At 34.6% G+C, this 20,119-nt stretch overlaps 1 protein-coding gene across 4 annotated transcripts in view; it reads right to left on the reverse strand.

Annotated features, from left to right (window-relative positions):
* Positions 1-20,119, reverse strand: part of LOC115216568 (calcium-binding protein P) — a 110,204-nt gene that overhangs the window by 79,430 nt on the left and 10,655 nt on the right. Inside the window, exon 1 of one of the 4 annotated variants that reach the window (XM_036506735.1) lies at positions 18,681-19,097. The exons of 2 other annotated variants lie outside the window; for them this stretch is intronic. The gene's annotated coding sequence lies outside the window, so the exon portion shown is untranslated. Of the gene's footprint in view, positions 1-18,680; positions 19,098-20,119 lie in introns of those variants that run through there. One more of the 4 variants, XM_029786034.2, reaches the window with a different exon arrangement.

The raw sequence follows: 20,119 nt of genomic DNA on the forward strand, positions 1-20,119 counted from the left end.
GAAAGTGTTTGTGTTTGTCCCCCACTGCTGCTTGACAACTGGTGTTGGTGCATTTACATCCTTGTAACTTAGCAGTCCAGCAAAAAGGAACTGATAGAATCAAGTTTAAAAAGGGGAGAAAAAGTACTGCAATTGATTCATTTGACAAGATATTCTTCAAGAAAATGCCCCAGCATGGTCCTGCAACAATGTGGTTTCAGGTTAACTCCTGCTACATAGCACATTGGACAAGTGTCTTCTACTATAGCTCAGGGCTGATCAATGTATTGTGAGTGGATCTAGTAGACAGAAACTGAGTAGAAATGTGTGTGTGTGTGTGTGTGTGCATCTTTGTACTTCATCCTCATCACCTGACAAATTACATGCAGTACGGAATTTTGTCAGTGAACAGGTTGCGGTCTCAAACTGACAAAAATATTTTGGCAAATTAAATTTAAATGTTGAAGTGAATCTAACAGTTTTTGTGTGTTTCTTAAATGGCTTATAAACACCTTCCACACTGCAATTGTTTTCGTTTCAGCACATGAGCTCAGATAAGGTCACATGCTATGCAAGTACATCTCCGTAATATATATATATATTATAAATTTCAACTAGCACCCACTACACTCTCGGAGTGGTTGGCGTCAGGAAGAGCATCAAGCTGTAGAAACTCTGCCAGATCAGACTGGAGCCTAGTGCAGCCATCTGGCTCGCCAGTCCTCTGTCAAATCGTCCAACCCATGCCAGCATCGAAAGCGGATGTTAAATGATGATGATGATTATATATATATAAATTAGAAAAAAAACACCTTTTATCAATTCAATAATGAAAAATTAAATTATACCATTTAGAAAAATTACTACCAAATATATACGTTTTATTTACTATTTTGCATATTACTTAATCATTGTTATATGTTATATCTTACATTTAATCTTTCTATAATATGTAATTTTTCTAAATGGCATAATGGTGTTTTTTTTTTCTAATTTATATATATATATATATTATATTTTGTGAAATTTGATTTAGTATTTCTAAATTGAATTTTTCCCTGTAAGTTTGGAATAATATTCCCTCATATTATTATTATTATATATATATATATATATATATATATATATATATATATATATATATATATATATATATATACACATACACACACATACACATCATCATCATCATGTAACATCTGCCCTCCATGCTAGCATGGGTGGGACAAATGTGTGTGTAATTTTCTTCCAATCACTTGACAACTGGTTTGTTTACATCCCCCATAACTTAGGGGTAACCCCAACATGACCACAATCCAATTATTGAAATGAATAAAAAATAAAAAAAGAATAGCTAAGTCAGAGGAAGAAAAGCAACTAGTACCCTTTGATTGGCAGGGGGAAGTTATCCTCAGACCAGAAACCTGACCTCAGAGATAGAGTTCAACTAGGAAATAGATAAAGTTTGCTATTTACAAACAACAAGTCACCCTCAATGAGCTTCTGTCCACTTTCCATTGACCTAATTTCATTCAAAGCTTTGACTGAAACAAGGCTACAGTAGAAGACACTTGCCCAAGGTGCTGTGCAGTACCTTCAAACATGAATATCCATGTAGCTGTCAGGTGAACCTCTTCACCATACACCCAGACTCATACCCCATTGTTACTTTAGGAAGTGAGTTGGGATGTTTATGTCTTTTACAAATATACTGGCTTCAAATTTTGGCACAAGGCCAGCAATTTCGGACGGGGCATAAGTCAATTATATCAACCCCAGTGCTCAACTTGTACCTATTCTAATGACCCTGAAAGAATGAAAAGCAAAGTCAGCCATGGCAGAATTTGAACTCGAAACATTAAGTCAGATGAAATATCGCTAAGTATTTTGCCTGCCATGCAAATACTTATGTCAGCTTGCTGCCATGCCTTTTACAAAGACATTGGGAGCCCAAATAATCTGGAATACTGATTTCAAATTTTGGCATAAGGCCAGCAAGTTCAGGGCAAGGGTCTAGGTGATTACATTGACCCCAGTACTCAACTGGTACTTATTTAATCAACCCTGAAAAAATGACAAGGTTGACTTCAGTGGAATTTGGACTCAGAGTGTAAAGACAGATGAAATGCTGCTAAGCATTTTGCCCTGCATGGCAAGAATTCTTCCAGCTTGCTGCCTTAAAATGAACTGAAATATTGAAAAACAAAAATGAGATGAACAACTCTATCTCCCTCAGACCTGTTTTAAAATAAAATGGGAAAACACACTGGATAATGTGATCATAGATACACTATTATTGAATAATAAATGGGATGGTCATAGCTGGAATGTTTGGCTACAGATCTACTGGATTAGGAAAAATCTAGAGATTAACAACAACCAAAAGTCAAGTTAGATCACAAACTAGGCTCACACTGTTAGTTTTGTATGTCATTTTTTGACACAAAATGAAAAACTTGTGTGATCATGGCCAAATGCTTTTGTGAGTGAAAGCAGGAGTGTTTCATTCAGCAGGAGTACATGTGACTACTTATGGAAGTGTGTGTGGTGGTTTAACACAGAAACACAGACTTGTTTTCTATTTTGCCATACACTACAAGTGATTAACCAAATAGTGAAAGATTATATATTTGTCCGAGATGCATGTAGAGCAATGAATACACCCTGCATGCACTTGTTCAGTGTTCAAACATAGTTGATAAGCAGAGTTATGTTGAACAGCTGTTGCCATATGTAGAATGGATTTGGCTATCAGCCAAGTCCATCATGAAGATTACCATGCCACCTTCCTACAAAAGGACAAGACAGACATTTTACCTTTGTCTGGCAGCTATGGAGAAGAAAATTTTATGGTTGATGAGGCTGAAAGAACTAAAGATAGACACTTTCCTCTTCGATCATGTTCCATTTGGAAATGAAAATTAGGGTGGATAAGGAAGAGCTTTATTTCAATAAATTTGTGAAAAGGTGGGTAGGTGTGATAAGAGTGGTTAGAATGGATGCAGCTACTCCAAGAAGGCTTTTTTTTTTGTAGGTTGGAAAACAGTTCAACGAGTCTTCCTGTTTTTGATGGTTAAGGTGATCTTAGATGAGTAGGGTTGCTTGGTTGGTTCATGCATTCATGTATTTGTTTAGTATCTTGTTTCAGTCATTGGACTGTGGCCATGCTGGGGCTCGGGTTTGAGGGGGTTTAGGCAAATAAACTGACCCTTGTACTTATTTTTTCCTTTCTTTCTGATACTTATTCTATTCATGTCTTAGTTGAACCACTAAGTTACAGGGACATAATCAAACCATCACTGGCTATCAAACGGTAGAGGACAAGCACAATGACATACACACACAGACAAATGATGAGCTTCCATACAGTTTCCGTCAACCAAATTCATTCACAAGGTATTTTTTGGTCCAGGGCTACAGTAGAAGACACTTGACCAAGGTGTTGTGCACTGAGATTGAACCTGAAACAACGTGGTTGCAAGGTGAACTTCTTAGTCACAGCCAGGTGTATCTAGAACTACATTATTCAATGAACCTTTTTCTTTTCTTTTCAACAGAGTTTATAGTGCGGGGATGGAGAAGCTTTTTGAATGTCAGAAAGTTGCATAGAAGTTTACTGTCACCTGAACAGTCACATACTTATGAGTAAATATTATTTCTGTTTTTTAATTAACCTCAATTCAACCCTGATCCAGTAGATCTATTATTAAAACTGTTCCAGCCATGACAATCCCATCTTCTATTCTGACAGAATATCTAGCATATTATCTAAAGTGCTCTTTTATTTATAAGATGTCAGGCTGTAATTTGGGGGAAATTTGGCTGTTATTGACAGATTCAGCAGTACATAAAATGTCTAAGAAAAGACTCCTTTAATAAATGGGTGTATAATTACAAAACCAAAATTCTGAGATGGTGTGTGTGTGTGCGTGTATAGACATACACACACACATATATAGATGCAGGCATGGGTGTATGGTAAGAAGTTTGCTTCCCAACCACATGGTTCCAGGTTCAGTCCCACTGCATGGCACCTTGGGCAAGTGTCTTCTACTACAGCCTCAAGCTGACCAAAGCTCTACAAGTGGATTAGGTAGATGGAAATTGAAAGAAGCCCAATGTATACACACACACACGTGTGTGTGTCTTTGTATCTGTGTTGTCCTCCACTGCTTGACAACCGGTGCTGGTGTGTTTATGTCCCCACCACTTAGTGGTTTCACAAAACAGACTGACAGAATAAGTGCCAAGCTCAAACAAATAAGCACTTGGGGTTGATTTCTTTGACTAAATTTCCTCAAGGTGGTGTCCCAGCATGGCCAGCCAGTGACTCTCCCCACCCCATTGTCTGGTGACTGAAACAGGTAAAAGATAAAAGTATACCATGTTCATTTGTGTGAGTAGTCACAGGGTAATTAAGTGGATAGACAGGTATTTTGATCACCTTGTTGTTTTTAGATGAGGGGTAGGTAACAAGTGTTGATGGAATGGGATTAGTGGAGATGAATAACATTTTACATGGTTGACCTCAATCTGACACAGGCACAGCAGAGGGGGGGGGTGTGCACTTGCACCTATATAGGTTATAAGTTTAAATATTTGTTACTATATTTAGAACCTATGAGTTGTGGTTCTTAGCTATTAAGATATGCAACAGCAATCACAAGGATTTCTTGGCACAGTCCAAGTCTTTGCTTTGTTTCACAATTTGCTAGAAATAGCAGATAAATCTCCCTCAAATTACATTGTATGAATCTAGTCGCCTTGAGAGCCTACAAAGGTCATAGACACAGTTCCTCTCAATAGAAGACACCCACTGGCAGCAGTCCAATTACTGAAACAAGTAAAAACTAAAAGAAAACAGGTGTACACACACACACACACACACATGGGGGGGGGCATCAAGCCATAGGAACCATGCCAAAGCAGACACTGGTAGACAATGCAGTTCTTAGACCCATCAGGGCCTATCAAACCATCCAACCAATGCTAGCATGGAACATGGACATCAAATGATGAAGATGATGATGATGACATACAGTGGAATCTCAGTTTATGAATGCCTCTCATCAAGAACAAGACCAACAATTTTCCAAACATAAAATGTTTCAGGTGATGAATGGTGTCTTGACTACAAACATGTAAGCCAGCAACAGTGATTGGTGACAAGCTGGGGTTATCAGTGGGAGAGCATCAGTTGGTGCCTAGCTTTCACTCAGTACATATCCTTGCTCGAATTTGTTGTACCTTCTCTTGAATTTCCTGTGGGAGAAATAATTTCAGTTTATGAACATTTTGGGCAACAAACAGCCTTCAAGGATGAATTAAATTCATAAACCGAGGTTCTACTGTATTTATCTGTGTATTTTTTCTTCAAATAGTTATAAATGGATTCTGAGGTGGCTGAGGAGTTGCATTTTTGTTCAGAAGTTCCTTCCACAAGAGGGACAGGTGGTTCCGGACGGAGGATACCTTCTTGGTTGTTCTCGCCTATCTTTTCTGTGCCTCCTCTTTTCTTCTTGCTTAGCAGACCAACTAGTCTCAAAAGTTGTTAGTTCTTCTTTAATGATAGATCTCCAGCATTCTCGACCTTGATCATTTCTCTGCCAGTTCTGTGTGTCAATATTACATTTCTTGAAATTGCTTTCAGGACATCTTTGAATCTTTTCTTTTGCCCTCCTCTTCTTTGTTATCCTTCTTTTACTTGGGAGTAGAGAAGCTGCTTCAGTAGATGATTGTTTTTCATCTGGACAACATGACCAGTCCATCTTAGCTGTTTCTGGATGATACTAGCTTCAATGGAGGTAATGTTGGCTTCTTTCAACACGCTGATGTTTGTCCTTCTTTCTTCCCAACTGATATTCAGAATACTTTGAAGGGAGCATTGGTAGTATCTTTCAAGAGTTTTTACATCTGGAGATAAGAAGATAACCATTGACATGTTTCTGTCTCAACAGGCATCGTATATTAATACACATACACACATGTGTCTAATATGCACGGGCATATTAGACACACCCCAATTTCAGCAATTTATACTCAAAAAGGATTGAAGCATGTAATACTTAAAGCAATCTAGCAGTATGCTATGAAATATTACAAGTAGTAGTAGTAGCAGTAGTAACAATAATAATGCTTTCTTTATCACTAAGGGTTCATAAAAAAACATTGGGAATGGTACTGGACAATACAATGTGGGGTTATGTAAGTAGAAGAGTATAAACTGTAAAAATGATATAAATTCTGACTTCTTCCTGGTCCAAGTCGGTGTCAAGCAAGGATGCTTACTTGCCCCAGTCGTCTTCAACTTCCACATGGCAGCCATAGCCCTCCACGCCAGGCATTCATTCAAGCAGAAAGATGCAATAACTATCAGGTGCCAGCTGGATGGCAGTATTTTCAATCTGAGGCACCTGGAATCTGTAACAAAGGTGTCATCTCAACACTTCTTCGAGTTGCAATATGGCACATGTCAGCCATAGCTCTGCTGGCCTTCAAAGGCTCTTGGACCACATGTCAGATGCATACAGCCATGCTGGCCTAGTCATCAATACCAAGAAGATGGAAATCCTCTGACAGTCTTGTGTTCCCAACACTAACCCATGCTCCTTCCATGTTGAAGATGCGACAATTGTTAATGTTAACCAATTCATGTACCTTGGTTCAGTCCTCAACAACACCCTCAATCTGACAGACAATATTCAGTGCCGTATTTGTCTTGGCTCTGCTACATTTGGTCGGCTAAGTACTTGCATCCTTCTCAACAAAAGGATCAACATCAGAACAAGAGTGGCTATCTACAATGCTGTTTGTGTCTCAATTGTGCTATATGGCTGTGAGTCTTGGATGCCCTACTGGTGTCATATCACAATGCCCAAACAGTTTCATATCTCTCACTTTCAATAACTCCTTCACTTACACTGGTGGAACAAGATCCCACCTGCCGAGATATGTGGCCGAACAGCCAGCCATTGGAGGTAACAATCGCTAACTGCCAACGTAGATGGGCAGGACATGTCATTCGAATGCCTTCAAATCAATTGCCCCGCCTTGTTATGTACAGTGAACTTGAAGATGGAAGACACTCTGTTGGTGATCAGCGCAAGTACTTTAAAGGTCCCCTAAAGGCAATGCGGAAAATGTGTCATATCCCTTCCAACAGTCTTGAATCAATGGCTGCAGATCACACTAGCTGGCGTGACGTATACAAGGCTGGCACCACCAGACTCCAAGAAGTTCTACTGCAGAATGAAGTGGCATGCCACGCCTGGCAGCATATGCAGGAGCCTGGAAGTCAACAGCAGCAAGGCTTTACATGCTCCACCTGCAGATATACCTATCTCTCCAGAATCAGACTTCATAGTCATCAGAGGTCACATGACTACAAAGTACTCATTGCTTAGCAATGTTCAGGAAATGATGATGATAATGACAATCTGAGTCTGCAAATAAGTAAAAAGACTTTATTATGCAGACGAGGTCAAGTAGACTGAAACACATGTCTATAATAGACAATATGTGGCATTTAGTTCATCAATTTAATTATCCAAATTCATGCTATTGGTCATTTTGAGTTAGTTCCCATAACTTGTTTTACATACATAGATAATTATATACATACACATGCATTTTGCACATATGTTTGTTGGAATATGTAGATATATACACACACATACTACATATATCTGGGACAAGAAACATTTGCAAGACTAAGATTTAAAAAATGAACAAAACAAATGGCTTTCCTTTGTAACCTTATTATCAAGGAGGTGACTGGTTAAATTTAGCTCTAAATGAAAAAGAGAAAAAAGAACGAACACGCAAGTATAGATACATATATAACTGAGAGGTTAAGATGCTAGCTTTGTAACAAAGTGGTTTGGGGTTCAGTCCCACTGCACAGCATCTTGGGCAAGTGTCTTCTTCTACAGCTTCAGGCTGACAGATATCTTGCGAGTAAATTTGGGAGATGGAAACTGTGTGGAAGCCTGCTAAGGTACTTGGTAACCCTGTCAGTGATGGTGCCATATAAAAAGCATCCAATACACACTGTAAAGTGTTTGGCATTAGGAAGAGCATCCAGCTGTAGAAACCATGCCAAACAGACAATGGAGCTTGGTACAGCTCTCAGCTTTGCCAGCTCCTGTCAAAATGTCCAGTCCATGCCAGCATAGAAAACAGATGCTGATGACTATATATGTGCGCGAGTATGTGTGTGTGTGTGAGGGTGTATGGAGTAGTGGTTAGGGTGTTGCACTCACGATCAGGAGATCGTGATTTCAATTCCTAGATTGGATAGTGCGTTGTGTTCTTTAGCAAAACACTTCATCTCCAAATGCGTGGTATACAGTGCACCTGTTCAGACAACATCGATTTGATGGAGAGAGAGTAAGCTAATGTGTGGCATCACTATAAACAAATCTCTTGTACAGGTCGTTTGGCAAAAGCTGAATGCTCATAAGCGGTCAATAATGGGAGAGTTCATCATATATATATATATGTATGTGTATATATACTTACAAAGTATGGGGGTTTAGTTCACAGGTGATCTAAACAATTAGGTACGCTAGGTAAGTGCTGTAACAGATTACTAGTGCTCCAAGGTTGTAGCCGAGACAGTAGTTATGAAGCCATTGCAGATTTCTGATACCATTCTCATTTCCCTATTTGTCTCTGATATCCCAGAATATCCCAGAAACAGCAGTAAGAATTCGAATTTTTTCCAATAATAATATAATAATAAGTATATGACTCGAGATGTCTGCCTTGCCTTAACGTTTGTTGTCCTTTTTAACAATTATATATACATTCTTTTATGTGTTTCAGCCAGGTGGCTGTGGTCATGCTGGAGAACCATATCATGTACACACACACACACATATATATATCACCGTGACCGACCAAGCTATCAGATGTTGCTACACATCACTGGTCACAATGTGCTTCACATTGTTTTAGCCTTCAAATGATGCCACCCTGCTGGCTAAGCAAGCAGGCCAACAGAAGAAAGAGTGAGAGAAAGTCGTGGCGAAAGAGTACAGCAGGGATCGCCACCACCCCCTGCCAGAGGCTCGTGGAGCTTTAGGTGTTTTCGCTCAATAAACACTCACAACGCCCGGTCTGGGAATCGAAACCGCGAGTCCGCTGGGCCATTGCGCCTCCACACACACATATATATATATGTGTCCAATGATGCAGTCCAATGATGAAAGCAAGAAACGGATACAAGTTAATACACATAGATAATATATACACTCAAAATTATCATCATCATAATTTAATATCTGTTTTCCATGCTGGCAGGGGTTGGACTAGTAATATTGAAATATTTAAAGCTATTTGTCATCAGAAAGCACAACAGAACCAATCCTGTGTAATAAGAGAAAGGAGGAAATTTCGTTTGTGTTGTTTTAAAATAGGTTTAAGCAAACGTCAGTCAGATAAGATGACATATCTTTCATGTTAGAGCAAAACTGACAAGCAAACAAGGGAACCACTATGCAGTTGCTCAACCTGCAAGATATAGCAGTCAAATCTCTCTCAAATCATATACTACCATCAATGTATGCAAAAAAGATAGCATGATGATCATGACTAGGACCCTTTTGGTAATATATTTTGGAGTTGACTTGGGGTTAAACAAGATATATTATCTTTAGTTGTTCATATTTAGCCCCAAGTCAGTCGTGATAGGAATCAAAGACATTTAAACAATGATTATCTTGTCCTTTCCCCCACCCCTCTCCAGACAGTGTATAGAACATGCATGGTTGTGAGGTTAAGATACCCGCTTTGCAACAACATGGCTCTAAGTTCAGTCCCACTGCACAGCACCTTGGGCAAATGTCTTCCACTATGAACCTGGGCTGAGCAATGTTGGGTAAATTTGGTAGACGGAAACTACAATGGAAGCCCTGTGTGTGTGTGTGCGTGTGCTTGTTCCCCACCATCACTTGACAACCGTTGGTTTGTTTACATCCCCTAATTTAGCGGGTCGGCAAAAAGAAACGATAAAGTACCTGACGTTAAAAAACGATAATTACTGGGGTTGATTATTTCGACCAAACACTTCAAGACGATACCCCAGGAATAGCCGTAGTCTAGTGACAGAAACAAGTAAAAGATCAAAAGATCACTGAAAGTGTATTTTGGACTATTAATACATTATCTAATGCGTTCTTCCTTTGAGATGAGTATGGAGTGACATGAAGATGTGACTGTGTGAGAGATTGCCTGCCTCGTAGACACGTAATGTTTCTACTTGTCTGGTTCTGTATCCACCTGTTATTATCTTTCCTCGTAACCATCTACGTACGGATGTGTGTGTGTGTGTGTGTGTGTGTTGTTTACGTCTCCATCCCACTTACTCTTTTTTCTGTTCATATTTCTTTGTCTCCCGCCCAATCTTCAAAATCTTTTATTTATTCTCAGTTGTAAACTCCTTTATTTGTTTGAAATCGTCACCCGTTTAGTAATTGAGAGAGAAGGAAAGAATTAGGTGAAACAGCGAGAAAAAAGTTATATATATATATATATATATATATATATTATATATATATATATAATTATATATATATATATATATGTATGTATATATATATGATATATATATATATATATATATATATATATATATATATATATCTATATATATATATTGATAAAACGGTAAGATCAAAAGAAAGAAAGAGACCTCAATATATGTAAATAGAGGAAATTTATCTATACAATATGGTACATTACTCGTAGTCAAGATAAAACTCTGAGTTTTCAGATGCCGAAGTGGAAATCCACAACACCATCTCTCGTTATCTGGCTATTTGAAAACGTATGAAAAAATTACCGTTAAAAATGAGGGAAATTACTCTGTTATAACTCTGCTTTGCCTGCGTATATACATCGCTCGCATTTCGTCATAAAAATATATGAAAAATACATAAAAATATATAAAAATATATAAAAATATATAAAATTTCTTGGGACATAACACAGAAAGCATGTTATCCGTTTTCTTTAGGGACCAAAAACGTAACAGAAATTTAGTCACATGTGGGCATGATCCGAAAGCTTGTCCTTGTATTTAGACATGTGTAGGGTCTAAGCTGCTTTTCCAGATAAGCCATTCTAATGTCGCATAAAACCGCACCTTCCGCTGCGTTAGTATAGGGCTTACATCTGGCCAAATCTTCCATGTATGTTATAATCGACACCTTTATCTCTTAAAGACCAAATGATTGGATAATTGTGTCGCTTTTCTTTTGTCCAGTGCCTAAAGCTCAAAGTGTGGTTATTGAACCTGGCCTTGAAATTACCCTCTGTCAGGCCACGTATTTCTTCGTCGAAAGGTGTCTTTAGGGTTATAGAGTTACGGTAGCTTATATATGATGGTCTTGGACATGCAAGCTCCATTTAGCGGGCACAATTCTTTATCCTGCATGAACAGCTGTTTTCTTCTTGTGTTTTTTGTATGTTATGATTGATTATGTGTTTTAAAATGGTAGTTGAACTAATACTAATTTTTAATTGTGTCTATTAAAGAGTTTCCTATAAGAATGGTTAACTGGAAAATGTCATCTATCAGTGCATGAACAGCTGTTTTCTCTTGTGTTTTTTGTATGTATGATGATTATGTTTAAATGTAGTTGAACTAAAACTAATTTTTAAATGTGTCTATTAAAGAGTTTCCTATAAGCATGGTTAATGGAAAATGTCTATCTATCAGTGCTAGGAAATATTTACCTATATTGAAGGCCACCTCGGGCAGGCATCTGTGATCTAATTGGACTCTTTCTCCTAGATACCTTCGGTAAGACATCCCTAACGTACATTTCGCCATCTACAAGATGATGCCCTGCCTTAACAGCTAATACAATGGACCAGCACAGATCGTTTTAGGAAGGATATTATCAGTTATGAAACACTTCGGACTTAAGTATACTATAGACACAACCTGACGGTTGTCAATTTCTTAGACGTTTCCTTAGATCTTAATAATAATATTATAAGCCTTATAGGAAGCCCATGATAGATAAGTTATATTATGTAGGGTTCATGCCATCCCCCTATAGTATTCAAAAATTTAGTAAAAATATTAGTAAGAGATTTCTAGCCTCTCATGTAATGAGGACATCTTCAATAGCGTTGCCCAGTTTATAAAAAGCTTTAAAAGATAGTGGTTTTAGCAAAAAAATAAAATTACACCTATCACCAGCCCAACAATAAGGAAAAGGAATAATAGAAATAGGAAGGTCATCTGGTTTACGCCCCCCTTACTCACCCGAGGTGGCCTCAATATAGGTAAATATTTTCCTAGCATGATAGATAGACATTTTCAGTTAACCATGCTTAAGGAAACCTCTTTAATAGACACAATTTAAAAATTAGTTTTAGTTCAACTACCAATTTTTAAAACATAATCAATCATAACATACAAAAAACACAAGAAGAAAACAGCTGTTCATGCAGAATAAAGAATTGTGCCCGCTAAATGGAGCTTGCATGTCCAGACCATCATATATAAGCTCCGTAAACTCTATAACCACTAAAGACACCGTTTCGACGAAGAATACGTGGGCCTGACAGAGGGTAATTTCAAGGCCAGGTTCAATACCACACTTTGAGCTTTAGGCACTGGAACAAAAGAGAAGCGACACAATTATCCAATCATATTTGGTCTTTAAGAGATAAGGTGTCGATTATAACATACAATGGAAGATTTTGGCCAGATGTAACCCTATACTACGGCAGCGGAAGGTGCGGTTTATGCGACATGGAGAGAGATGCTTATCTGGAAAAGCAGCTTAGACCCTACCACATGTCTAAATACAGGACAGAGCTTTTCGGATCATGCCCACATGTGACTAAATTTCTGTTACGTTTTTGGTCCCCTAAAGAAAACGGATAGAACATGCTTTCTGTGTTATGTCCCAAGAAGATTTTATATTTTTTTATGTATTTTTATATAATTTTTATGACGAAAAATGCGAGCGATGTATAAGTACGCAGGCAAAGCAGAGTTATAACAGAGTAATTTCCCTTCATTTTTAACGGTATTTTTTCATAACGTTTTCAAATAGCCAGATAACGAAGAGATGGTGTTGTGGATTTCCACTTCGGCATCTGAAACTCAGAGTTTATCTTGACTACCGAGTAATGTAACATATTGTATAGATATATATTATATATATATATGTGTATGTATATATATATATATAGATATGTATGTATAATATATATATATATATGTATGTATACTATAATATATATATATATGTATGTAATATATATATATATATATATGTATGTATATATATATATATATATGTATAAATACAGAATTTGAGGAAAGGAAAACAATCCGAGTAAAGGGTTGTTAAAAACAATCCTGATGCCAATGGGTTTAGCAAATATACTGATAGGATGTTCCTCAATATATATGTATAAGCAGTCTTATAAATTAAAAAGTCAGAAAAAGAAAATGGAGAAGAAAGATCAAAAAGATGCAAGGTTTCTCCATTTTTTGGTTTTTAATTTTATGAGACTATATATATATATATATATATATATAGATATATAGTATATATTAATATATATACACATACATACATGAGACTATAATATATATATATATATATATATATATAAATATATATATACATACATACATGAGACTATATAATATACATATATGAGATATATATTATATAATATGAGACTATATATATACATATATGAGACTATATATATATACATATATGAGACTATATATATATATAATATGAGGACTATATATCTATATATATATGAGACTATATATATATATATATATATATATATATTATATACATACATACATGAGACTAGAATATATACATATATGAGACTATATATATATACATATTGAGACTATATATATATATATATATATATATATATACTACATACATGAGACTATATTATATATATATATACATACATACATGAGACTATATATATATACATATATGAGACTATATATATATACATATATGAGACTATATATATATACATATATGAGACTATATATATATACATATATGAGACTATATATAATACAATATATGAGACTATATATATATACCATATATGAGACTATATATATATACATATATGAGACTATATATATATACATATATGAGACTATATATATATACATATATGAGACTATATATATATTATATATATACTATATATATATATATATATACATACATGAGACATATATATGTATGTATATATATATATATACACATACATACACGAGACTATATATATATATACATATATACACGAGATTATGTATATATATATATATATATATATACATATATACACGAGACTATATATATATACATATAACACGAGATTATGTATATATATATATACAATATACACGAGATTATGTATATAATATATACATATATACACGAGATTATGTATATATATATACATATATTACACGAGACTATATATATATATATATACATATATACACGAGACTATATATATATATATATACATATATACACGAGACTATATATATATATACATATATACACGAGACTATATATATATATATATATACATATATACACGAGACTATATATATATATACATATAACACATATACGAGACTATATATATATATACATATATACACATATAACGAGACTATATATATATATATACATATACACATATATACACGAGACTATATATATATATATACATATACACATATATACACGAGACTATAATATATATATATATATATATATATACACATATATACACGAGACTATATATATATATATATATATATACACACACATATATACACGAGACTATATATATATATATATATACACATATATATACACACACATTATACACGAGACTATATATATATATATATACACATTATACACGAGACTTATATATATATATATATACACACACATATATACACGAGACTATATATATATATTATATACACACATACACATATATACACGAGACTATATATATATATATATACACACATATATACACGAGACTATATATATATATACACAATATATACACGAGACTATATATATATTATATATATATAATATATTATATATATATATATTATATATATATATATATATACACACAACATATATACACGAGATATTATATATATTATATATATACATATATACACGAGACTATATATATATATATATACATATATACACGAGACTATATATATATATATATATATATATATACATATATACACGAGAATAGAGATATATATATATATATATATACATATATACACGAGACTATATATATATATAATACACATATATACACGAGACTATATATATATATATATATATATACATATATACACGAGACTCTATATATATATATACATACATACACGAGACTACACACACACACAAACAAAAAATCAACTATATATACTCGCACACATAGATGTATAGGATATAGAGATCAGCAACAAACACAGGAATGGGCAAGGAAATTACAAATGACATTTTTTGAGAATGTCAGAGATGTGTCGTTTAAACTATGAAGTGAAGTACTTTGGAGTCTGGAATTGTTTAATGCACTTTGGAATCAAAATTGATGTCACATACCACACAAAGAAACGGTTTAGTTACTAAAGAAGGCTTGGACTGTAAGGAGGGGAAGTAAAGTGGCATGAAGGAATGTTCCATATACTTTCAGTAACCATCGTTATGAAAGAATTTGATGTTAAACATGAGAAACTTTTTAAAGAGGATATCGATTCAGAAGTCGAGATACTTGCAGAGGAGGTATTAGAGTTCGTTGCTAACCTTAGGTGGGTCGTGGGATTAAACCCTTCACTGAAGCCTATCAGATCTCAGGGGTTCTGGGCCTGACCAAGCTGGCTTTGTAGAAAATATATTTTTAACGTAGAAAGGAGGATGGAGGTTTGTCATCCTCGAATACGTTTACATACATATATATGCATACACACATACATATATATATATATATGCATATACACATATATATACATACGTACACGCACATATATATACATACGTACACGCACATATATATACATACGTACACGCACATATATACACATACGTACACGCACATATATACACATACGTACACACACATATATACATACGTACACACACATATATACATACGTACACACACATATATATACATACGTACACACACATATATATACATACGTACACACACATATATATACATACGTACACACACACATATATATACATACGTACACACACACATATATATACATACGTACACACACACATATATATACATACGTACACACACACATATATATACATACGTACACACACACACATATATACATACGTACACACACATATATACATACGTACACACATATATATACATACGTACACACATATATATACATACGTACACACACATATACATACGTACACACACACATATATACATACGTACACACACATATATACATACGTACACACACATATATACATACGTACACACACATATATACATACGTACACACACATATATATACATACGTACACACACATATATATACACACATACATACACACGTACACACACACATATTCACATATACTCATATATACGCAGATATACATAATATACACACATGCATACGCACAGACATATACATATATAAGCACACACAAACATGATATCCATATAACCTGATTCTACTGTTTCACTATACATGTGTGCGTATCAAGCGAAAATATTTACACAGGTAGATAAATATTATTCATAAACCAACGACTGACGCTTTTTAACAATAAACACTCGAGCGATTCAGAGTAATACAGTTTCACTTAAATGTGACATAGCAAATATTTATTTATTAAGTATTAATAATACTTAGATTAACGATCTCTGGAAGACAGATAAAAAGCTAAAGTTGAGTTCGTAAACGGGGACGAGGCGAAATCGATCGCCAAAGATATTAAACTCCCGCGCTCTTAGTTTCTGACGACTTTTAATAACGACAGGGAAAACAGATGCGCTGGGGACAGGAGAAACTACTAACACACACACACAAAAGCAATTCAAACACAAAGGGTCTATCTCCCGCCTCCCCACTGCCATATATTTAAATTGTCAAGTAATATATTCCAAGTTATATATATATATATACATATTAGATATATATATATATATATATATATATATATATATATATAGTGGTGTGTGTGTGTGTGTGTGTGTGTAATTAAAAGTTTTTTATAAGCAAAAAAAAAAAAAACTGAACATTAAACAAAAACCAAAAAGTCTCACAAGTATAGAATAAGATATTTTAAATAATTTTATTGAGTGACTTCGAAGTTTCACCAGTGGTTGGCCTTGTGCAAATGAGTGTGTGAATATATACACACACATATATATATATATATATATAGATAGATGACAAGTCACGAGTATATATAAATATATATAATCACACACATATACACTATATATTCATAGATATATGAACGAGTACAATTTAATAGAATGTAATTATATATATATCATCTCTGTTAATATATATGAACAATAGTAATTCTACATTTACAACCAAGAGATAGTGGGGTTTAAAGAAATAAGGCACAAGATGTGAACCACTATTTAAAACCAAATTGTCAATAGAAACGGTTTAAATACGACGTTTACAACAAAGCGGCATAAAATATCCCCCAACATATATAAGAACAAAAAAAGACTGAAAGATTTTGAGAACGGTTACAAGGTGGAACTGAAGGAAGAAAATGTAAAACAGCGATTCCACAATGAAAGGATCGAAGACTTCGACTTCATATTTAAGGGATTCGTGTAGAATTTCTAAGGAGACAGTAGACCGGGTTGGGGAGTGGGTTAATAACTCACCTATTTCCAATGAATCCTTCCTAATTAAAAGAAAATTGTTTTGTAAAACAACAAAGACAACATATTTTGAAAGGTTGTAGCTAATTAAATACACAATTAAAATTAGTTTCCAATAATTTTTATCATTTTAATATACATGAACTACCAAGGTGTCGGTCTTGCGTTGTCGTATAAGTCTGATACATTATACTACAATAATATATATATATATATATATATAACAATTAAAGATAAAATCTTAATAAGAAATCTTAACAAGAAATTATCAGGTAGTTAGCGTGAAAAACCTCATAAGAGAAAAAAAATCTGAAAATTAATTTTTGGTAGTAATGACTTTGAAAGTCCCTCCTAGCGTGTGGCATTTATGTGTAATAATGCCCTCTATACAATATATATATATATATAGTTTGGCTATATACGTATATAAGATAATAAATCGTACTAACTATTTAAAACAAATATAAACACACACAATATATTCACATTTACTTTACGATTGATTATTACTAAATCTATCGAAGTTAGGTATGCTGGTGTTGGTTGTTTTTTAAAACCAATAAGAATATTTTAAAAAGTTGTGGAGTAAGCGTTGGTTATTCAGAGAGTTTACGTGGAATGTCGAATAAACAAGAGCAAATAGAATATAAATATATGTGTGTATATATTTATATGTGTAGGAGAGATAGAGAGAAGTGGGGGTGAAAAATTCCACTCACTGGTTCCTCGTGTTCTGGTAAACTCTGGTAATGTATATTATGTCTCCTCTTGATGTTCTCTTTAATAACGATGACGGCCAAACTGACTGCGTATAAATGTACGTGTTTTGTATGTATTCGTCTGTATATGTGTGTAAAATACTTATTTTATTCGAGGATGCTAATGCGCCTGTCTTTCCGAATATCTAACATATGACACACACACAGACTGTGTGTGCGTATATATATGTAGGTGTGTGTTCATATGCTATTTATAACATTAGCATTCATACATATGTATATGTTTGAAATGGGTTTTTACACACAACTATACAACTCTGCCGACTGTCACCACCTCTACCGTTACCATCGTCACTGCTCCTCTGCCTCTGTCGCCACCATCTCCGCTGTCATCATCACAGATCCACCACTACCCTCATCATCAGCGTCATCGTCATCACCGTAGCTTCTGTTCTACTAGTTTCTAACCTTGTTTCTTTTATTGAAAGCACCATCGAAAATAGACTATGGTCAAACGGGTTCCAGACGTGACCATCTGTTCTTTCTGTGAGGTTGTCTAGGGCTACATTCATTATCCAATATGTCCCTGCTTTGTTTTATGACGGTGTGGTGGGAGAGCTGACTGCTATTTCTAGCATGTGTTACTACCAGCAGTAGTAGTAGTAGTAATAGTAGTAGTAGTACTAATAACAGTTGTTTGTGTTGCTTAACCCCAGGTCAGCCTTCCTGCTATAACCATCTTCGTCGTTTTTTAGGGATATGTCTATGTCTACCCACCTTGTCTAATGTACGATTTCTTATTTGAAGACGGTTGGGTTGGATATAAGTTGAAGGTGATTTTTAGTTGCTATTTCTAGCAAGCCGGGCGACCACGTAGAAGCTCCCTCGTTGGCTAGTACTAGTAGTAGTGGTAGTAGTTAGTTACTTAATGTCTATAAACTCCGTTCCAAGATACATCACACGGATGTTCTGGAATGCATCACCATCAGTGATGTTTCTGTGGGTTTTCACAAGGATTTCGGGTTATTTCAACATCAAACCGCCTCCCTTCTTGACCAACTCCCAGCTGTTTCCAGCAAGTCAAGCTGCTTGCCATATAGAAGCTAACTAGTTTATTATTTAATGATTATAATAACCATAATAGATACAAAACTGAAAATTTATAAGCTGGGGGAAAAAAAGTCGCAAGAGAACTTTTTTCGCTTGTTCCATTGTATTTTTTTTTTTGTTTTCTTTTTCAAGATATCCGGAAAAAATGTGACTATTTTTTTCACATACGTATAATGCTTTTAAGAACATTAAGTGTGTATATACGTATATTTTGTCAAGTAGAGTTGGCTTAATAAAGTGATTTAAAAATCATGTTCAATTACTATAATCTATAATTTATGGTACTTAAATGAAAAATGTATTTTTTCTCCATCTTTATTTAAAATTAT

Source organism: Octopus sinensis, linkage group LG10 (genome assembly GCF_006345805.1).
Source record: "Octopus sinensis linkage group LG10, ASM634580v1, whole genome shotgun sequence".
Classification (NCBI taxonomy): Eukaryota; Metazoa; Mollusca; class Cephalopoda; order Octopoda; family Octopodidae; genus Octopus; species Octopus sinensis.